At 41.7% G+C, this 8,064-nt stretch overlaps 1 protein-coding gene across 1 annotated transcript in view; it reads left to right on the top strand.

The window, feature by feature from the left end:
- Positions 1-430: 430 nt before the first annotated feature.
- Positions 431-8,064, top strand: part of glis2b (GLIS family zinc finger 2b) — a 123,838-nt gene continuing 116,204 nt past the window's right edge. Inside the window, 1 exon segment of the mRNA XM_034191189.1 lies at positions 431-906. The gene's annotated coding sequence lies outside the window, so the exon portion shown is untranslated.

The following is an 8,064-nucleotide window of genomic DNA, read 5'->3' as shown; positions in this document are numbered from 1 at the left end:
AGGGCAGGGACGTAAAGTCCACAGAGGAAAGCAGATGGGTGTTGCCGTTGCCGGTCTGCTGTGGCTGGAGGGGGTTCGAGGCGGAGAGACGGCGTTGCGGAGCGAGAGAGGCTTTGGAGAGGAGCCGGGGACTGCCCATGGAGGATGGGCGGAGCAGTAAGCATGCGCTGAGCTGGCAGACTCTGGGCTGTTCCTGACGGGCTGCTGCTGCTGCTGCTGGGCTCCGGGCGGCTGTCTGTCAGCTTCAGACCCCCACCACCGACAGACAGCGTCTCCTCGAGCGCTCACAGGAACCGACACGGTGGGTAACGGCGCAGAAAGAGGCGACCAGCCCCACCTCGGCATCTGGAAAAGCACCGACGAAGACGATCCTCCACCTCCCCTCCCTCCTCCTTCACTCGGTGCCATCCCACCGTCCACCCCTCCCTTCCAGGAGAACCACGACCACCCAGAGGATTCCCCTCCACGACTGGCGCTGCCATTCAGCGATGCGCTTTGAATTTCAATCACGTGCGCGTTTTTCATGGTGGCCTTTGTGATTTTTTTAAACACTTTATTTTTGACGGGTTTCCAGTGGAACGTTGAGATGCACGTCGCAGCGATCATTCCACGGGAACAGACACGACTGTCAGTTCTTATACTGATCTTTATTTAACAGCTGTCACCCACGTTGCGTGGGGTTACTGTGTGCGTAAAAAAACCATGACAATGATCCGGATGCGGACTGCCTCACCTTACACATAGTCATACGTTTTTATTTATCATTATTATTATTTTTTCCATCAAAGAATAGTAGACTGGTTAAGACGCACGCGCCCGCGTGAGCCACTGGACTTTGCGTGCGAAGTTTGTTTGGAAAATACCAAGTCGGAGGTATCTGGGTCAGAACAGCCTTTTCCCTGTAAGGTAAGCCAGCTTGTTGTTGTGTTACACGCGCACGCACCGTGTCACTGTCTGCTTTCATGTAAAAACACTGTACGAGTTCAAACAGGGCAGTGACCTATATTTCCAAAAGCTCTCCAACCTGCGCCGCCGCCGACGCGCCTTTTTTTTTTTAATGCAGACGCCGCTTCCGTTTCTCTTCCAGCATCCAAGTGATCGAGCCAAACGTGCACCAATCCGACGTGACCATTTTAGAGCACGCACCACAAATCCTGCACGAAACAGATCAGCCAGCTGTTGTGCAAGATTTTGCCACATCTGATAAAGAGTTCAACATCTTTAGACTGCGGACACTTAAACCCGCTGCAGACTAAAATGCGTTTTGTTTTGTTTTTCTGCAATGGTGCATGTTTGTTTACACTTTTCATAGAGGGCAGCTTCACTGCTTTTATTATATTTATGGATATTTTGCAGCTTATCATCAGTATAATCTTTTTGCAAAACAATCCAAACTATCAAATGCAATAGGACAGCTCCCAAAACAAACAACATTTTAATAATTCTGCAATGTATATATTTAAAAAGAACAAGCGACTGTTTAGTGGCAGTTTTGTGTTTCTGTTCCTGAAGCATCATGAATATTTCATAGTAAATAAAGGGCAATGCAAAGAAATGAGAGGCATCAGAAGGTTGATGCACGTGCCCTATATACTACTGCTATATGTATGTACAAGTAAATACGTATACAAATGTCTGTGGATTTCTAGAGACCTTGGAACCCTGCAACCTCGGGACCAGCGGTACGGAGACAATCTCAGAACCAACACGATTTTGGTATACCATACGTTTTAGTCTATAACATTTGTCCTATCGTGCTCATTTGTTAATGTGTTCCTCGTGTAATTCTTTTCAAGAATCATATATTATCAATTATCAAGTTGTTCACCCATGAATATGGCTTTTTACACCCTGCAGAAAAACAAACATCCTGAGGCCGAAAAACTTGATAACGATTTTATCATATACCTATAAATGATAAATAAATGTTATATGGTTTTCCAAAGGGTGTAAAAAGCCATATTCATGGGTGAACAATTTGATAACAATTTTATCATATGCATGTACACTAAAGGCAATAGTAATAAATACTGTGTCAATTGTAATCAGAATTTTATTAAATAGAACATTTCTAAACAGTTGTAATAAGACATTGAAAATATCTACGACAAACACATTCAATTGATAATGTCATTGAATGATTACCAAGGCGACATTCATTTTGTGGGTTTTAGTCGGGTGATATGAAAAATATTACCAGTCTGTGAAAAATATCACAAGGTTGTATTGCTATTTATTCTTTAGTGTTTTATCCAATCATTGGCATATCATTTATAGGTATATGATAATGAATATTATCAACAGCAAACTAAAAAAGTGTAGCAAGTCCTGAAAAAAAGGGTAAACTTGTGCTCTCTGAGGTATTGCAGAGACATTGAGCAGCGGCGGCCAGCCGGCTGCCAAAACAGTCTGATTTTACATTATGTTCTAATATATAAAGTCTAGATCCTGTAGTCAGTGTAGTGTACATGGTATCTACATGGTAACATTCACAGTGAATATCAATTCAGTGATGTATGCCAGGCTGACTGAGTTAAAACAAAATTTCAGGACTATTTACCGAAGTCAAATTCCTTGTATACTGTGGATACTTGGCAGATAAACGCTATTCTGATTCTGATTCTTGTCGATAAAATTCAATATATGATTCTTGAAGAGAATTATGTGAGGAACACATTAAAAAAATTATCAGGATAGGACAAATATTAAGGGAGATGTGGACCAAAACATACACTCAACAAAAATATAAATGCAACACTTTTGGTTTTGCTCCCATTTTGTATGAGATGAACTCAAAGATCTAAAACTTTTTCCACATACACAATATCACCATTTCACTCAAATATTGTTCACAAACCAGTCTAAATCTGTGATAGTGAGCACTTCTCCTTTGCTGAGATAATCCATCCCACCTCACAGGTGTGCCATATCAAGATGCTGATTAGACACCATGATTAGTGCACAGGTGTGCCTTAGACTGTCCACAATAAAAGGCCACTCTGAAAGGTGCAGTTTTATCACACAGCACAATGCCACAGATGTCGCAAGATTTGAGGGAGCGTGCAATTGGCATGCTGACAGCAGGAATGTCAACCAGAGCTGTTGCTCGTGTATTGAATGTTCATGTCTCTACCATAAGCCGTCTCCAAAGGCATTTCAGAGAATTTGGCAGTACATCCAACCAGCCTCACAACTGCAGACCACGTGTAACCACACCAGCGCAGGACCTCCACATCCAGCATGTTCACCTCCAAGATCGTCTGAGACCAGCCACTCGGACAGCTGCTGAAACAATCGGCTTGCATAACCAAAGAATTTCTGCACAAACTGTCAGAAACCGTCTCAGGGAAGCTCATCTGCATGCTCGTCGTCCTCATTGGGGTCTCGACCTGACTCCTGTTCATCCTCGTAACCGACTTGAGTGGGCAAATGCTCATATTCGCTGGCGTTTGGCACGTTGGAGAGGTGTTCTCTTCACGGATGATGCGAAGGAGATGTGTTGCACTGCATGAGGCAAATGGTGGTCACACCAGATACTGACTGGTATCCCCCCCCAATAAAACAAAACTGCACCTTTCAGAGTGGCCTTTTATTGTGGACAGTCTAAGGCACACCTGTGCACTAATCATGGTGTCTAATCAGCATCTTGATATGGCACACCTGTGAGGTGGGATGGATTATCTCAGCAAAGGAGAAGTGCTCACTATCACAGATTTAGACTGGTTTGTGAACAATATTTGAGGGAAATGGTGATATTGTGTATGTGGAAAAGTTTTAGATCTTTGAGTTCATCTCATACAAAATGGGAGCAAAACCAAAAGTGTTGCATTTATATTTTTGTTGAGTGTATGACATTAATACATGTGGTACAGAGATTGTAGTGGTTATGAGATTGCATCGGTACCACTGGTACCGAGGTCGTGTGGTTCCGAGGTCTCCAGACACCATGTCTGTGTTTGTGTTTATGACTATGTATTACTTCATCATGTGACCTCTGTGTGACCTCTTTATGAAGTCATTCATACCAATCAATCACAAATATTTTGCTGATCATAGAACATCCATATAGTCTTCTTGGTTGTTGAGACATACAAAAATAAGTGATTTTCCAGACCATGTTTTCCTTGACCTTTGACCAAACTACTTCAAACTCGCCTACAGATATCTATCCAAGCAATATCTCCACCAATTTTGAAAAAAAAATCCCTCCAGCCATTTTTTGAGTTCCGGTGAAAACAATACTCTGCTATCATCGCTTTACTGATGTGCAGGATACTGTTTCAGATTTGACTGGGTGACCACACAAAATCAGTATTTTTTAATCAGTAAAAAAGTAAGTCCCTTCGGGTGCTCCCTTGTTTGCACTCAGAGTCACCAGGGCAGGTCCAAAGCAGGTCTGTTTTGGCACAAGTTTTACTCTGGATGTCCTTCCTGATAAGAACAAGATCAATTTACAATGCAGTGGTGAGCCAGTGGATTATAGCCGCTGAGCAATACCTTCAAAATCAAACATGTTTTATTACAGTGTAGTAATTCATAATTCACTTCATTGTGATTGTAACACTCTCATAGTTTGCAGCGTGTTTAAACATTTATTTACAACATTATCTTCTTTTATTGGAGCCAGGCAATTCATTTGATTATCTGCTGACATCATTCTTGCACCATTTTAATAATTTATGTTTCAAGCGTTTCCACGCGATCACAGGCAGAGGCTGAGATAAAGAGCTATTTTCCTCCAATTAAGCGATTCTACTATCCCTGAGCCTAATTGTGTACACACTGGGACTGGGTTTGGGATGGACCTTCTCCCCATTGGCTGCCTACCATGGGTCCATTGTTTTAGAAGATGCCAGAGGAAAGTGCCAAGTCCTGCCAAGGCAGACCTAACAAGCCCTGTGCTGGAGTGGAATAAGGCCTGATCATTAAAAAGCATTAGGCCACAGTTCAGGTCGAGGCACACTCAGGGGGCCACGGTTGGACTTTGGAACCTATGAGGACAGCTGAGTGCTTCCAAGGTGGATGAACAGGATGAAGTGTGAATGACTGTTATACAACCCCTGGCAAAAATTATGGAATCACCGGCCTCGGAGGATGTTCATTCAGTTGTTTAATTTTGTAGAAAAAAGCAGATCACAGACATGACACAAAACTAAAGTCATTTCAAATGGCAACTTTCTGGCTTTAAGAAACACTATAAGAAATCAATCAATCAATCAATCAACTTTTTTCTTATATAGCGCCAAATCACAACAAACAGTTGCCCCAAGGCGCTCCATATTGTAAGGCAAGGCCATACAATAATTATGAAAAACCCCAACGGTCAAAACGACCCCCTATGAGCAAGCACTTGGCCACAGTGGGAAGGAAAAACTCCCTTTTAACAGGAAGAAACCTCCAGCAGAACCAGGCTCAGGGAGGGGCAGTCTTCTGCTGAGACTGGTTGGGGCTGAGGGAAAGAACCAGGAAAAAGACATGCCGAGAAGGGGGGCAGAGATCGATCACTAATGATTAAATGCAGAGTGATGCATACGGAGCAAAAAGAGAAAGAAACAGTGCATCATGGGAACCCCCCCACAGTCTACGTCTAAAGCAACATAACCAAGGGATGGTCCAGGGTCACCCGATCCAGCCCTAACTATAAGCCTTAGCGAAAAGGAAAGTTTTAAGCCTAATCTTAAAAGTAGAGAGGGTATCTGTCTCCCTGATCTGAATTGGGAGCTGGTTCCACAGGAGAGGAGCCTGAAAGCTGAAGGCTCTGCCTCCCATTCTACTCTTACAAACCCTAGGAACTACAAGTAAGCCCGCAGTCTGAGAGCGAAGCGCTCTAATGGGGTAATATGGTACTACGAGGTCCCTAAGATAAGATGGGACCTGATTATTCAAAACCTTATAAGTAAGAAGAAGAATTTTAAATTCTATTCTAGAATTAACAGGAAGCCAATGAAGAGAGGCCAACACGGGTGAGATATGCTCTCTCCTGCTAGTCCCCGTCAGTACTCTAGCTGCAGCATTCTGAACCAACTGAAGGCTTTTTAGGGAACTTTTAGGACAACCTGATAATAATGAATTACAATAGTCCAGCCTAGAGGAAAGAAATGCATGAATTAGTTTTTCAGCATCACTCTGAGACAAGACCTTTCTGATTTTAGAGATATTGCGTAAATGCAAAAGGCAGTCCTACATATTTGTTTAATATGCGCTTTGAATGACATATCCTGATCAAAAATGACTCCAAGATTTCTCACAGTATTACTAGAGATCAGGGAAATGCCATCCAGAGTAACGATCTGGTTAGACACCATGCTTCTAAGATTTGTGGGGCCAAGTACAATAACTTCAGTTTTATCTGAGTTTAAAAGCAGGAAATTAGAGGTCATCCATGTCTTTATGTCTGTAAGACAATCCTGCAGTTTAGCTAATTGGTGTGTATCCTCTGGCTTCATGGATAGATAAAGCTGGGTATCATCTGCGTAACAATGAAAATTTAAGCAATACCGTCTAATAATACTGCCTAAGGGAAGCATGTATAAGTGAATAAAATTGGTCCTAGCACAGAACCTTGTGGAACTCCATAATTAACTTTAGTCTGTGAAGAAGATTCCCCATTTACATGAACAAACTGTAATCTATTAGACAAATATGATTCAAACCACCGCAGCGCAGTGCATTTAATACCTATGACATGCTCTAATCTCTGTAATAAAATTTTATGGTCAACAGTATCAAAAGCAGCACTGAGGTCCAACAGAACAAGCACAGAGATAAGTCCACTGTCCGAAGCCATAAGAAGATCATTTGTAACCTTCACTAATGCTGTTTCTGTACTATGATGAATTCTAAAACCTGACTGAAACTCTTCAAATAGACCATTCCTCTGCAGGTGATCAGTTAGCTGTTTTACAACTACCCTCTCAAGAATCTTTGAGAGAAAAGGAAGGTTGGAGATTGGCCTATAATTAGCTAAGATAGCTGGGTCAAGTGATGGCTTTTTAAGTAATGGTTTAATTACTGCCACCTTAAAGGCCTGTGGTACATAACCAACTAACAAAGATAGATTGATCATATTTAAGATTGAAGCATTAAATAATGGTAGGACTTCCTTGAGCAGCCTGGCAGGAATGGGGTCTAATAAACATGTTGATGGTTTGGATGAAGTAACTAATGAAAATAACTCAGACAGAACAATCGGAGAGAAAGAGTCTAACCAAATACCGGCATCACTGAAAGCAGCCAAAGATAACGATACATCTTTGGGATGGTTATGAGTAATTTTTTCTCTAATAGTCAAAATTTTGTTAGCAAAGAAAGTCATGAAGTCATTACTAGTTAAAGTTAATGGAATACTCAGCTCACTAGAGCTCTGACTCTTTGTCAGCCTGGCTACAGTGCTGAAAAGAAACCTGGGGTTGTTCTTATTTTCTTCAATTAGTGATGAGTAGAAAGATGTCCTAGCTTTACGGAGGGCTTTTTTATAGAGCAACAAACTCTTTTTCCAGGCTAAGTGAAGATCTTCTAAATTAGTGAGACGCCATTTCCTCTCCAACTTACGGGTTATCTGCTTTAAGCTACGAGTTTGTGAGTTATACCACGGAGTCAGACACTTCTGATTTAAAGCTCTCTTTTTCAGAGGAGCTACAGCATCCAAAGTTGTCTTCAATGAGGATGTAAAACTATTGACGAGATACTCTAACTCCCTTACAGAGTTTAGGTAGCTACTCTGCTCTGTGTTGGTATATGACATTAGAGAACATAAAGAAGGAATCATATCCTTAAACCTAGTTACAGCGCTTTCTGAAAGACTTCTAGTGTAATGAAACTTATTCCCCACTGCAGGGTAGTCCATCAGGGTAAATGTAAATGTTATTAAAAAATGATCAGACAGAAGGGAGTTTTCAGGGAATACTGTTAAGTCTTCTATTTCCATACCATAAGTCAGAACAAGATCTAAAATATGATTAAAGTGGTGGGTGGACTCATTTACTTTTTGAGCAAAGCCGATAGAGTCTAATAATAGATTAAATGCAGTGTTGAGGCTGTCATTCTCAGCATCTGTGTGGATGT

This window comes from Thalassophryne amazonica, chromosome 16 (genome assembly GCF_902500255.1).
Source record: "Thalassophryne amazonica chromosome 16, fThaAma1.1, whole genome shotgun sequence".
In the NCBI taxonomy this organism is placed as follows: Eukaryota; Metazoa; Chordata; class Actinopteri; order Batrachoidiformes; family Batrachoididae; genus Thalassophryne; species Thalassophryne amazonica.
The sequence above is the reverse complement of the archived record's forward strand: the minus strand, read 5'-3'. Positions and strand labels throughout refer to the sequence as shown.